Consider the following 15,985-nt stretch of genomic DNA (forward strand, 5'->3'; position numbering starts at 1 on the left):
GGCCGGTATTTTAACTTAACGAGCGCTTACAAACAGCGTGTGCTCATTTGGAAAGTCAGCCTGAGACGAAGGGCGGGAGCCCGAAACGCGTCAGCGTTTTGACTTTTAAGGACTTTTGTGCTGCTGCCGGTTCATACACCTTGTTGCAGTCTCCAATAAAAGTATGCAAAGGATTTCATCCGTGTGGGCTACATCTTTGGCGGCAACTCTATGTGTTTATATATATATATGTTGCGTATTTGCACAGAAAATAATCTTGCGTATTTGCACAGTCAATATTTGCACAGTAACGGTATTTATGCACTTGCACTTTATATCAGATTATTCCTTTCATTCATGTGCCGTTGTCGTAAACAGCAACCAATGATTCCAAAGAATTGCTAATACCTCAAATCATTGAATAACTAAGTCATGTTATGTATGAATATAACTTTGCACCATTCCAAAATGGCCGAACTAACAGCAACGTATATTGACAATGGGTCCTTACTATAGTCCTCTTTTTAGTTCACTGAACTGCATGAGGAACTTTTGGCGCGATGTTGCAATTAACCAATGTATTATATAAATGAACTGTGTACCGCTTACCCGCTGACAGTGAGCAAGGGCGTTCACGCCCGAAACGCGTCTGTTTGGCAGTGTGTTGCACCTCTGCACTTTAAATGCAATAAAGGAAGAAGAATATCCTAAGTAAGTCTGGCTGTGGATTTATTCACCTGTGTCTGCGCACTGGGTTTGGTGCGAAAGGCGTTGCACTAACTTTCCGGTTGGAATTCATATATATATATATATATATATATATATATATATACACATCAGCAAGCAAACTGGCTTTCATGGCACATTCCTTTATTTAGCCCACAGCAACGCTCCCAGATATTTCATGGACCATTACCCCCACGCGTTTTGGATTGCTCCTTCATCACGGGAAGGCTTGCCTCTTTTCAGATGGGTGTAAGGAGAGTCCCGTAATTGGCTTCTTTAGAAGCCAGTTTGCTTCCTGCTGTGTGCGTCTCTACTTGTGGGCAACCTTTGGAAGATATTTGTCGGCCGGTCCAGGCCGAGGAGACAGCACCACCTCTGCATAAGAGAGACTGTCGTTGTCAGACTGACTGACATTGGTATGACAGAGTGGCAAGTTTTATGCATGGATTAAAAACAGCAACACGACCGGAGGCTCTATGGAGAGCAGGAAAGTATTTGTCTCCATACGGAACCTATTGAGGTATTATTTGAGTGTCTAAGGACTGCAAATCCCAGAAGGCAATTGAATGTGGAACTCATTGAGTGCGATAAGCCAATTAAGGGACTCTCCTTACACGCATCCGATGGGAGGCAAGCTGTCCCGTGATCAAGGAGCAATCCGAAACACGTAGGGGTAATGGCGCATTAAATATCTGGGAGCGTTGCTGTGGGCTAAATAAAGGACTGTGCCACGAAAGCCAGTTTGTTTGCTGCTGTGTGTCTCTCTACTTGTGGGCAAACTTCCAAAGGTTAAAGGCATGTTCTAGTTAGAAGAAAATGTAAATTAAAATGTAACATTTTAAACAAGCAAAACAACTGGAATTCACCAGTTTGTTATCTCGAGTAACAATTACCCATTCCCTAAGGTAGCTATAACTCATGCCCACACCATACACAGTTTTGATATCAATAAGGCCATTCCAAATGGTGCAGTAATATCACTGATGTCATAGAACATGTCATGAGTGATGTAATGTGTGGGGTAATTAGCAGTGCATTGAGAAGGCTGGAAGTCATAGTTAACCTATAAAATGGGGTATTGGAAGATAACAATAGTTACACTGAATTGCATAAATTATAGGCTAGGGTGCGATAACTATGCACTATAGTGGAGTAATGCTTTTAGGAAGAAACCTACAAGTAGTTTATTGATGTTGCATGATTGCGAAGTTTGTGTCAAAGGGGGATGGGGTGAAAAGTGGAGATGCCTAGCACCAGTTAATGTGAGTGGTCACAGGCATGCAAATGTATTCCTTAGGATACATACAGACAGCTGGTTAGAATGGTGATTAAAATGGTGAAAAATAGATAATGAAAGTGTGCGCAGAGCACGAAAAGGTACTCAAGCAACCTGGCAGCACTTAGCAGCTGCCGACCATCTACAATAAAAAACATGAACTAAAAAAAAGCACGGAGAGCTGGAAGGGGAGCAGGACGGGCAATAGGGCAGAAAGCACTGGGATTGTGTGTGAGGTTTATGATGCGAAAAGGCATGTAGGCGGGTGGCACAATACTAAGCCGAAAAGAGTAGAGAGCTGTTGAAGTGCCTGAATCTAAACAACCACCCTTGGGTATGCAGTGGAAGGCTACAACTCATCCAATCAGAACACTGTGTGACTGAAATGCTCCTTGGTGGGACAAGCAAAATAATAGGAAGGCTATGATAATGGGCAAACCCTCCCTTGTGGTCACTCAAAACCGGTTCTGGAAGCAGGTCATATCCCACTGGGATTGATGCTTATCTTGCTAGCACTACAATAAAGAGGGCAGGCCCATGTGTTGGCTACATCTGCCTATGACAGATTAGGCATCCTTTGAAGTTAGAAACAGAAGAGAAATGGCTAGGTATAACAGGTGCGCTCTACCACTTTGTTTTAAAAGTACAGAGAATTAAATATATAATTTTACAAATAGTTCATCTAGTGCTTCAGGAGGAGAGGAAGCCAGCCATTCCCTCTCAAAAAGGACAAAGTACAGAAATTGTGATCAGTTTCTCCAAGCACACAGAGTTTCAAACTGTGGTCACGGTTTCAGAAGTCTTTTTTTACATCTTCTTAAGAGATGCCCATATGCCAACACTTGTTTCGCCTAGAGCTGTTTCAATCACAGCAGACTTCATCAGGGCAATGCATCTACAACATAAACATTTCACATGATCAGGAGGAGTTATGTTTGATGTTGGTATTCGAAACGTCACCCGGGTCATTCGCCCTAGAAACTTCACCAAAGAATGTCTATTGGTAGTGCAGAAAGATTTTGTGCTTTCAGTTGATAATATTTAAACTATTCATGGAAAAGTCTAAAAATCAAGAGTGTCTAGGTCTCATCATGCCCAACACTGTAATTTTGTATAAAAGGTGAAGACGTGCAGTGGCATGTGATATTTATTTAGAACCGTAAATGGTGGGAGAATGGTGGACTTGTACTCACTATGTCAACTAGAATCAAGTACTATTAGAATCCGAAGTATCAGACGCAAAGGTAATACTACGTATTCTGCAAGAAATAACATCTACTAGCAGATATAGTACCCAAAAAAATATCTGTCATACGCAATGAAAGTAAGGGGTTAAAAGGCTGACTCATTATCTTATGTCCTGTATATAATGTCTCCGATTCAAAGGTCGGGAAATCTAAAGGTAAAAGTAAGTATCTAATCAGAAGTTATAGCTACCAGCAACAGAATTTGTTTACAAGTAAATCACACATTCCAATATTAGTCTTATCATCAAAATGCAATGTGAGGCACTATGCCGGTTTACAATATATATTAAATCAGATAATATCAATCACCTCATAACGAAATGAAATGAGGCATCCTGCAATTACCCAATAAACAGTCAACTATCTCTATTCCAAGGCAAGCCCCACCGACAGGGCATGAAGTTAGTTAAGTTCATTTCCACTTCCCAGTTGGCCTTTCCGTCCGGGGAAGCTCAACCCCTCTCCTTTTGTCTCAGGTTCTGGAGGCCATTTCACGCCTAACTAATGAGCCATTTAGCTCCTGGGCGACAATGAACACTGGCAGAAAAGCATATTTGTTCCTGGCAGAAAAATGACAACTTTCTAAAGGTTGATATCGAAAAAGGTTCTGATCCCTTTGCACTCTTGTGATCAAAGTTATTCAAATAAACTATTTTAGGTTGGCGCTACGTCTGACACACGGTGCCTAGCCGTGCCTTGAACAAATGAGAAATGTATATGTGAAGGAGGGAACCCTCTCACGAAGACGTGCGCACTATTACACTGGAAACTATTTAGTTTCTTCTCTTCTTTGTCGTAGAATTATTCAATAATTAATCCATGAGAATTTTTACATAGTTTGTCTGTTTATTGCAGAAGTATTTTTTCTTATTGTATTTCATAAGATTTTCTTCTGTATTTACAGTCTTTACAATTTATCCATTGCCCAATGCATTTCGGGTCGAAAGAAATGACCCTTCCTCAGGGGCCTAAAAATAACATAATACTGGACCTTAGCATACATGATATTAGAACCAATTGATGTATACATGCTAGGATGAATGTGAACATACCCATGTGTGAGTTATTTACTAGCTCAAGGAAGAATTATGGTGGTGGAGGGACGTGGTGAAAAGAAATAACCACAGCGTGTGCTAGAAGGTAAAAAGTAGTATGAAAGGCGGTGCTACATAAAAGAGAAAGGAACTGCGTAAAAGAAGCCAAACGAAGGTGACTTAGTCATCAATATTTCAAAAAAAGAACTCACTAAAACTCAGATTGCGGTCTTAAATAAAGGTACTTCATTTGTTCCTACCTACAGATCAAACCTACCTGAAACTGAAATAGATCTATTAAAATTTTTCTGAAACTTGAAATTACGCTATTTCTTTAAAGAAAGTCAAACCACTCCTGAGGATGATTCAGATTCTACTCCGAAAGAATTCAAACCTAAGAGCTCCTTTTGCGAGCCATTTACCCACAAAACAATAGAAGCCTTCAAAAGAATAGTCCTCACAGAAATTCAGCAGATTAATTTCTCTAAACTAAAGAAGACCAATCTTTCTGCACATGAATGGAATATTCTGAAAAATCTCAGTCAAGATAATGATTTAACCTTTCAACGAGCTGACAAAGGAGGAGCACTTATAGTGATGGACACCAACTTTTATGTCACAAGTGTGAACCTGCACGTCCAAGATGAACAAATATACATACCACTTGAATCAGACCCTACCAACGAATATCAAAAAACTTTACAATCAATAGTTGACCATGCTTTTGAAAGGAAATGGATCTGCAAAAAAAGACATTAATTTTTGGAGACAAAGTTTCCCCGTCGACCAAAACTTTATATGCTATCTAAAATTCACAAAGACTCCACAAACCCCCCATTCAGACCCATAGTCTCTGCCTGTGGCTCCATCTCCGAACCGATCTGAAAGTACATCGACTGGTATTTACAACCCATCGTACAAAAAGACAGCACTTACATTAAGGACACTACGGCTTTTTTAAATCTTAAGGATGTCACTCTAGACCCAGGACCAGAATACTGGCTGTGTACTGTGGATGTCACAGACCTTTACACCTCAATACCCCACAATGAAGGACTTGAAGCTTTAGAATGGGGTTTACTCAATGAAGACATTGAAGATACAAAACATTTTTTTACTGGAACTTATGCATTTTGCTTTATTCCATAGTTACTTCGAATGGCAAGGCAATTTCTTCAATCAATGTAACGGAACATCCATGGGCTTCGGAGGGAACTCCTTCGTATGCCTGTATTTATATGTCTACATTTGAAACAGATCACATTCTCAATAACCCAGATAGGAAAGATAACTTGATTATCTTTAAACGTTACATTGATGGCATCTTTATCCTATGGAAAGGTGACAAACATAAGCTTGAAAGCAATATCATCACGATCAACACATTGAATGAGAGAATTAAATGTACTCATAATATCGATGATCAATCCATCGCATTTCTGGATGTGAAAGTTAGTATTACCGATCAAAAATTGACCGCTAGAGTACATACTAAAATAACGGACAGAAATTCAAGTTTACTCTACCAAAGGTTTCATCCCGAAACATTGAAAAAACATCTTCCTACCTCTCAGTTCATAAGACTTAAGAGTATAACATCCGACCCTAACAATCTCCAAGAAGCATTCAATGAACAAACCACAAAATACAAACAGAGAGGATACCCCCAAGAAGTTCTTCAAGAATCGGTAATAAGAGTCACCAGTATGTCAAGAGAAAAACTTCTAACACCCAGATCTCTCATTTAAGAACAGAAAACAGTCTGCATATTAAAATTTTCTACAGAGGCATCCAAAATCAAAAGAATAATCAATAACCATTGGGCACTAATCAACATGGAACCTGATCTTAAAGGCCTGTACAGTGATCACATAACTTTCGCTTTTCAAAGGTTGAAAATTTGAAAGAAATCCTAACTACGACACAAATTAACAAGACTATCTACAAAGGAATGTCTAAATGTTTAAACTGCGTGCATTGTAATAACGTCATGGTTGGAAAAACTTTCATGCACCCCACCAAAGGTTATAAAATTGATTTACAACACACCAGTACATGTGATACCAAGAATACAATATATGCCATCAAATGCCCATGTGGCAAAATCTATGTCGGACAGACTGAAAGAAAAATTGAAGCTCAGATAACAGAACATAAGAGCAACATTTGAGCATGTAACTCAAAATCCACAGTTGCAACACACTGGATGGAAGCTAAACATCAAATATCACAGCTCAAATTCACTATTCTGGAGGCTGTGTCACAGCGCAGCGATATGGATCCTGCGAAACAAAGACTGAAAGCAGAATTTTTTGGGATAAAAAACTGAATATCCTGCAACAAGCAGGGATGAATGACAGGATTGAATACTCATGTTTTCTGTAACCATCCATCATGACTCCATTGTCTAGAGGACTATTCTAATCCCTGTATAATTATCACCATATTCATCTTATTCATCTACATTAGCATGTTACCTGATACATTTATGTAAATTTCATGTAATTTCCCGTTGTTCATATTAGTCTTCGTCTCATACCCACTATTGTGAGCATTTTAAGTATTCATTAATGTTTCACCTACTCTTTAGGTTTCATATCCCAGGATTTCATTTTCCCACTCGTATTATTTATGCATGTTTACTTTTTTTCTTTTTTCTTTTTTCTTTTCACTGTCCCTTCAAACATAGCATTTTAGGTAATCATTAATGTTCAGCCTACTCTTTAGGTTTCATATCCCAGGACTTTATATTCATTCCCCACTCATATTATTTATGCATGTTTAAATTTTCTTTTCTCCTTTCGCTGTCCTTTCAAACATAACTTTATTTTCCTCCTTCGACATAACACACTCGAACTCCCTGTTCCTCATGAAGCGCTTGTCCTCATATCACGTGATTGACCCCCGGTTGATGTTCCGTATTCCAACATGTCCCCGCCCTGTTTGTATTCTCTTTGATCCATGCCCTATTTGTCCCATATTTTATTTTAGTTTTCTACTCTCCTTTTTTTATTTGTAACGCTGCAACTTTTTTCATGTATACTGCCGCATACGCGTTCCGCTTTTTCCCTTTGAAGCTCTGTTTCCCACATCATGTGATTAGCTCCGCGGCTTCATTTATCGTGTTTGTTTTCCCTATCGACAGCTTCCTGTATTGACACTCTGTTTCGAGCACCGGACGCCAGTCTTCCTTTTACTCCGAGTAAGTCATTTCACACGATAACTCACGCGTTCGTCTGATTTTTTGTTCTACTTAATCCAACCTTCACTGTTCCCCCACACCGTCTGCATTACTTTGTACCACTTCGGTCAAATTACTGTCAGTGCTAGCTGTTTCTTGTTCTACTTAATCCCACCTGCACTGTTCCCCCACACCGTCTGTATTACTCAGTACCATTTTAGTCACATTACTGTCAGCACTATCCACTTCACCGTTTTCATTGTATTTTCTCTTTTACGCAGTTCCTTTCTCTTTTATGCAGCACCGCCTTTCATACTACTTTTTACCATCTAGCACACGCTGTGGTTATTTCTTTTCACCACGTCCCTCCACCACCATAATTCTTCCTTGAGCTAGTAAATAACTCACACATGGGTATGTTCACATTTATCCTAGCATGTATATATTAATTGGTTCTAATATCATGTATGCTAAGGTCCTGTATTATGTTATTTTTAGGCCCCTGAGGAAGGGTCATTTCTTTCGACCCGAAATGCATTGGGCAATGGATAAATTGTAAAGACTGTAAATAGAGAACAAAATCTTATGAAATACAATAAGAAAAAATACTTCTGAAATAAACATCAGACAAACTATGTAAAAATTCTCATGGATTAATTATTGAATAATTCTACGACAAAGAAGAGAAGAAACTAAATAGTTTCCAGTGTAATAGTGCGCACATCTTTGTGAGAGGGTTCGCCCCTTCAACTTTCTAAAGGTGTAATTTCCAAGACAGTCATATAAAATCCGACTTAGCTATTAAGTTGCTTTTAAATTACTATGCTAAAGAGATCTTGTATAATTTTTCTAGCTACACCCGAATTGAAGTTAAGCAAGATAAGGTGTTCTAATGCTACCCAGTGCTTGTCTATTGGAGAGCCAGGCTTACCAACAGTGAAAAACTACTTTAGAGGTTTTTCAGTGCTAGGACTTACATATTCAATGTTTTACATGTCGTACATCTTAAATAACATCAACCCTGACTTATGGGCACATATTAAGTGTGGCTTATAAAAATGAAGGTTTGGGCCTGGCAAAAGTTTTATTTGACCAGACCGCATTGTCTATTTTAAAACTACATAACCACTCAGCAGGGGCAGGCTTGGAGACATGTTTTGCTTTGTCACTTGGTGGTGGCATATCTTCTGTAGTCGACTAGTGTTAATTAACTTACAGGTCCTGGATACACTTTTGTATCATATTCAAGGAACATGTAGGTAATTTACCTATGCCAAGCAGGAATGTAGCCAATTTCTACATGTTTTAGGGTTACATGCATTGTGGCATCCTAGTGCGTAGAGTCGACTAACCAGCATTCGTCCAGGAAAAATGAGGTTGGCCATACAAAGAGCGCCATTTTCTTACAAAAATGTTTCTACTCAATGTGTTGATTCATTTGCTATATAGTGCTTCTGTTCATGGTACCAAAACCTCTATGAAAATGCGATGTACCAATTGGCAAATCCTCTTAAAGGATTTTGTCATTCTCTATATGATGGACAAAGGTGTTACAAGTCATATATCTCATATTATCCATCTTTGATTTTTGTGCTACAACTAATGAGTTGTCCTGCTGCCCGGAAAAAGGGCCAGTTGGGCTTGAAAAATGCAGTGGAGTTTCAGATCACCAGTATCTGAACACATTTGTCACAAGACTAAGCATGCAAACTTGAATTCAGTTTTTTTCCGCAAGAAGAATGTTTTATTTATAGGTGCATCTTGAGATCAGAAATCCAATATTTAAGATCACTGAATAATGCTATTTTGGGATTTATAAATCAAGTCAGATGGAATCCCATTTAAGAATTTTAATAAATTACTAACACTGCCCCGTAAGATTGTTAGCTAGGTAGCAAATGTTTTCCTCACAACATTTTGATTCACGTCATAGAGAAGCCTTCTACTACTTAAGCACAGTGATTGGACCGATGGTGTGGTTATACAGAGACAGGGAGAGTAGCAGCCATAAGCTTAAGTGGTACTAAAACAGAAGAGGATCAGTTGTTTAGTCATAACAATGCCTGGTGAACATTTAAAGTGGACAGCTCTCCTACCACTCTCCCTATGAGGTGCTAGGCTTCAGTAGAGTGCAGGAGCTTAAAAGCAATGTCTGGCCTCTGAACTGTGCTGCAAACAAGCATCAATATTGAACTGTGTGGGCTAATATGGGGGTACTTCATGATGGCAGAAGAGTGACAGTAGTGAGGACCGAGGCATTTACCGGAAGCAATGGTTATCTCTCCTTTTGTGTCTCCTGTATCCTGCCTTCACCTCTCATTGGCTGACCTTTTAAAGCATCAGCCATTGAAAGGACAAAGATATGATCTGGGTGACCTGGGTGAGGAGGCAGTGCATGATTGCTGCTTTTGGAGCAACTATGTGCATTTGGTTAATGCCACACAGGTGCACACTGTGCATGTGAGATTTGGGCCATATTGGAGTCACCCATTGTGCAGTCCAGTATGTGTGTCTGCACTGGGCTGCTGCTCATCTGCTGCTAAAGAAAGTATTTGACGGGCAGCAGATCCAACTGTCAATATCCGACCTCAAAATCTGGTAGGCACCACTGATGGTGCAAGGTTGCACACGTAAAGCGACTTGCTTGTATTCAGTCCTCTCAAAAATAATATTAATGTACTAACTAACGTTTCGTTATATTAATATTGCATTACACGACATTTCTAGTATCTAGGGGAAGCTCAACAATGTGCTTTTACTAACTGTAATCCGCTTGCATTAAAATGGCTGCTGCTACGCAGGATTTTGTACTGCGCATGCGTTTGTCACACATGTGACATGAAGTATTACTTCGCTTAGTGGGAAACTTTGCTTCTGCGCACTAGAACAAAGATGGCTGTTCTGTGCCCTAACGTGCAAGAAGCTTGCATCGCTGCTTTTGCTAAGCTGTTCGTTCTGCTTAATCTTTAATGCAATAGTTAAAGTAAAATAATGGTAATAGAATATAGATAAGTGGTATACAGGGCATTCATTTATTCTGTGACTCTAAAACTGTTTCTCTTCTATTTTTGCATGCATCGCATTTGGGCCTGAAATGTACTTCTGACCTCCATCTTTGGAGGAACTGCGCCTGCGCAAAGACACTCAAGCTACTGAAGTCATGGCATTGAACCGATGCCTGCATCAGACATGAACTGTGAAACTATGAGAACATGAACTCCTCACCCTGCCAGAGGAAGCTGAATTGAACAATTTGTTAAAACATTGTATGTTATTGATACATTCACTGCCGGGTGGAATAAAAGTACATGGGAAGATAAAGTTATGGGAGGGAACATAATTTAAATAATGAATGACAGTTACCTCATATTAATATTGTGTGATGACCTCTCCTCGTCTTTTGACCAATAAAATTGTGAGATTCACACATTTGCAACATTGGAGGGTGGTACACTGACCTGGAAAATAGTATAACTTGGGTAGGCTTAGCTAGTTAGATTGTCCGACTAGCTGACCCGTCACTGACCCAACGCACTCAATAGGTGATCGAGACAGAGGTGCTGGCGGAGCACTCTGTCAGAAGATTCGATAACCCAATCGGGGTTCAGGAGAGGAGTTCGATAACCCAATCGGGGTTCAACTGTTAGCTGCAGAAAGGGTTTACAACGCTAGCGTTTTGAACTTTAGCTGTGGTGCTGATCTTTAGCCTGTGGTGGTCCAGTCCTGATCCAATTTGGTCCGTAACCTGACCTGATTCTGGTCTGCACCTGTTCTTTCTCGCTGGCACCTGCACTTTTGGGGTTCTGTCCTTTATCCCAGCCTGTGGCCAGGGTTGGTCTTCACACCATTCTAGGTAACTACAAAAGTGTGGGTTTGTCATTGTACTGTTTTCCCTTTTCTACCCACCCTGTGTTTAATGCTTAACAATATTTCTTTCCGAATTATTGCACATTTCGTTTCCAATCTTCATTCTATTTGAGCAAGAAAGTATTAATTTTATTATGGTTTCAAAGCAAATTTAAGAATTTACTTTAGATAAAGAACTTAAAACTTTTCCTGAGTTTTGTGGTTATTTATAATACGATAATGTTCTTTTTCTACCTATTTTCTTGCTAACTCCCTTGATCCTTTAGGGCTTTTAGGTATCTGTGACTTGGATTGGTAAGTCAAATGGTATAGGTCCCGAATGGTTAAATTAAAATTGATTGAGTGTAAGTTTACCTGTTCAAAATATATATATATATATATATATATATATATATATATATCAGAAACAGGTTGTTCCACAACTTATGAAGTCACAACTCGGCGTGGTAATCCATGTAACCAGGTAGGTAGTAGCCCAGCAATGTGCACACTAGTTGCCATACGCGTTTCGAGCTTGTCTCAGCTCTTGATCACTGGCGGCAAGGAGACAGGATGCGGAGGTTTTGAGAACATGTGTTTTATTTAATATGGAATCCCGCCCCAATGGGCGCGATGGCATGCTGGACTTAGTAGTTCATATCACGCCATCACCAACTCGTAGTTCATTAACCAAGTGGCTCCGTACCTGGCTCCTAGAAAAATAAAGTCCCGGTTGGGCATGTGCTCACTGTCAGGTTAACATCGTTGCACCTTGCCTGTGCTGGCCACGCCGTCCCTCCTAGCCTCTCAGTATTCTGCTTGGAGGTCCCGTTCAAGTCGCGGTGGGACTTCGTCGCGGCTGCAACTGCCGCTAAACATCAGAAACAGGTTGTTCCACAACTTACGAAGTCACAACTCGGCGTGGTAATCCATGTAACCAGGTAGGTAGTAGCCCAGCAATGTGCACACTAGTTGCCATACGCGTTTCGAGCTTGTCTCAGCTCTTGATCACTGGCGGCAAGGAGACAGGATGCGGAGGTTTTGAGAACATGTGTTTTATTTAATATGGAGTCCCGCCCCAATGGGCGCGATGGCATGCTGGTCTTAGTAGTTCATATCACGCCATCACTAACTCAGAGTTCATTAACCAAGTGGCTCCGTACCTGGCTCCTAGAAAAATAAAGTCCCGGTTGGGCATGTGCTCACTGTCAGGTTAACATCGTTGCACCTTGCCTGTGCTGGCCACGCCGTCCCTCCTAGCCTCTCAGTATTCTGCTTGGAGGTCCCGTTCAACTCGCGGTGGGACTTCGTTGGGGCTGGAACTGCCGCTAAACATCAGAAACAGGTTGTTCCACAACTTACGAAGTCACAACTCGGCGTGGTAATTCATGTAACCAGGTAGGTAGTAGCCCAGCAATGTGCACACTAGTTGCCATACGCGTTTCGAGCTTGTCTCAGCTCTTGATCACTGGCGGCAAGGAGACAGGATGCGGAGGTTTTGAGAACATGTGTTTTATTTAATATGGAGTCCCGCCCCAATGGGCGCGATGGCATGGTGGTCTTAGTAGTTCATATCACGCCATCACCAACTCGTAGTTCATTAACCAAGTGGCTCCGTACCTGGCTCCTAGAAAAATAAAGTCCCGGTTGGGCATGTGCTCACTGTCAGGTTAACATCGTTGCACCTTGCCTGTGCTGGCCACGCCGTCCCTCCTAGCCTCTCAGTATTCTGCTTGGAGGTCCCGTTCAAGTCGCGGTGGGACTTCGTCGCGGCTGGAACTGCCGCTAAACATCAGAAACAGGTTGTTCCACAACTTACGAAGTCACAACTCGGCGTGGTAATCCATGTAACCAGGTAGGTAGTAGCCCAGCAATGTGCACACTAGTTGCCATACGCGTTTCGAGCTTGTCTCAGCTCTTGATCACTGGCGGCAAGGAGACAGGATGCGGAGGTTTTGAGAACAGGAGCCAGGTACGGAGCCACTTGGTTAATGAACTACGAGTTGGTGATGGCGTGATATGAACTACTAAGACCAGCATGCCATCGCGCCCATTAGGGCGGGACTCCATATTAAATAAAACACATGTTCTCAAAACCTCCGCATCCTGTCTCCTTGCCGCCAGTGATCAAGAGCTGAGACAAGCTCGAAACGCGTATGGCAACTAGTGTGCACATTGCTGGGCTACTACCTACCTGGTTACATGGATTACCACGCCGAGTTGTGACTTCGTAAGTTGTGGAACAACCTGTTTCTGATATATATATATATATATATATATATATATATATATATAGATAGTCTATGGACCAAGGTGAGTATAACGAGCAGGTGAGCTTGCGCTCTATCAGTTAATTTGGTAGTAGAGGATGGTTAGGGTTTAGTTAAGATAGGTAGTTAGTTGGTTAAATTGAATTACATTGTGTATTTTTATATAGAATTTATGTATTAACCACACTTGTTTGCACCTGTTATATGTTTGTTTTGGAATAAATGGAAGCCACTCTATAGTGAGGTAACTTGCCTGTGGAAGTAAGTGCATGGTTACGTAAACTGGAAGCACTATTTAGGGACTTTCTATATAAATCTGTGAATAATTGATAGCAAAGAGTTCGTTAGTAAAACTTTAGTGCAATATCACCTAGAAAGGGTCACACTGAAGAAGTAACAGGTTCTTCTGAGCTGGATTGACAGCAAAGGGGTTCGCTAGTGAAACTTTGACCTTATATCACCTCGAAAGCGTAAGCCTGAGGGAGTAACAGGTTCTCCGATGCTTGCGTGAAAGGTAGACGGAAGGGATCTACTTGTAGTGTAGGAAGAGTAAACGGAAGGGAGTTACTCGAAGTGAGTGCAAATCATTATTTTCTTTGAATTACATCGTTAATTAATGAAATGAACATTTAGAGTGAAAAGAAACAAGTTCTTGTATTACCATGCAAAGGAGGGAGTCAGTTGCGGAGCTGCGCTGACGTCATTTAGAGCCGCGCTGGTATTGGTGGAGACAAGCAGGTGTGTAGCTGAGGTAATATTGTAAAGGAGGGGTGAGTACAGGAGCGTGAGAACTCGTCTCATTAGAAAAGCAGCGCAATTATATGATGGATTTATTTGAATTCTAGTTGTTGATTTGTCATTGAAAATAAGAAACACATTGGTATTGGAGGTTTTTCGTAAACAACTGAGTGTCATCACAAAAGTAAAACGGCATGTGGCATTTACAGCCAGGATTCATAGGAAATAGACCAGATAGAAAATATCTAGGTTTTGCTAAAGAACAGATGATTAGAGGGAAACCTTATATCATGTACGGATATAAAAGAAAAATGTCATTTGTCAAGAAAGTAAAAAAAAATGTAAAAGTATACACCGATAAAAACTAGAGAAGGGATTATTATTCCACCACCGAATACGCCCGCATCATAAATGATGGTTGAAAGGGGCTGTCACACTTGTCTATGGGTAGAAAATTTGATAGAATATACAAAAGATGATGGAGTTTTGGCATTTCCAGAAAATGGTACTTTCAATGGTAGAGTTTTGTACAATGTAAGAGCACGCATGAATTAATTAGATCCTAGACCTAGATTAACCCAATACGAAGCATTAGAGGAATGGGAAACAGAGGCTTTTGAGCGAGATAGATTTAGAAGTGACAGAAATTTGAGTAAATTCTATCCCAGATTTCCTAAAGAGACCAGAAATAGATGAAACAATGGAGGCAGTCTATGTTAGTGGAAGGGTTATATCCTGTCCGAGCTTTAGAAGAACAAACAGGAAGTAACAGTACAGAGAAAACTAAAAATTTAATGACAAGTGTTGATCCAGAAGATGATTACCTAGAGGATTTATTCAAGAAAAATCTGCCACCTTATATTGAGGAGCCAAATCAAGTTAATCCTAGTGCTCCGTTCTTAAAGCCACCTTTAGTTCCGCAAGTAATACATGAGACATCATTAGAAACAGTGTTACAGGAAAAGGAACGAGAAGCAATAAATAAACAAAGAAATTAGTTAATTCAGAAAATTACCAAGTTGAATACAAGTCCTGAAGCCTTAACGATTCCAGTGACTATAGGTTTGGTTGTTCCTTTATATGAAGATAAGCAAACCAGTCCTAGACCTCTCGTTCTAACTACACCTGCAGTGCAGCCAAGAAAAGAAACATTAATAGTGGATGATCAAACAAGTGAATGTGAGTCAGAAAGTTCTCTGATGGATTTACCTATAAGAGAACCAATAAGTAGCTCAGCTAGGAAAACTACACCTGTAAATTCTCGAGAGGTACAAATAGAAACTTCCTCAGGTACGAGAAGCGCTACAGTAGTTACCCCAGAGGAAATTGAAAGATGGTCTCAAGAAATAGAAAAACCAAAATCACAGCCAAAGACATTGGATATTTCTAAATTAAGTGTTGAATTGGAAGAATTGCTTGCTGGAAATGTGGGGTTAGACCAATTAAATGCATTAAATGAAGATGAATTGTTTATATGTCGAAGTATCACTCGAAATACAAAAACATTTCATGAAAAGTTAACGAGTTTGGCAAATGAAATGGAAATTGATATTCATAAATCTAAAGTGTTACGGAAACCATATCGAGCTGAATTTTCTGACAAAGATTTAGAAAATATGAATGTGTCAGGACGTAATTTGTAGATCAAAGAGTTGTTATCACTATTGCAAAAATCGGGTGATTTAGAC

This window comes from Lissotriton vulgaris, chromosome 3_1, assembly GCF_964263255.1.
Source record: "Lissotriton vulgaris chromosome 3_1, aLisVul1.2, whole genome shotgun sequence".
In the NCBI taxonomy this organism is placed as follows: domain Eukaryota; kingdom Metazoa; phylum Chordata; class Amphibia; order Caudata; family Salamandridae; genus Lissotriton; species Lissotriton vulgaris.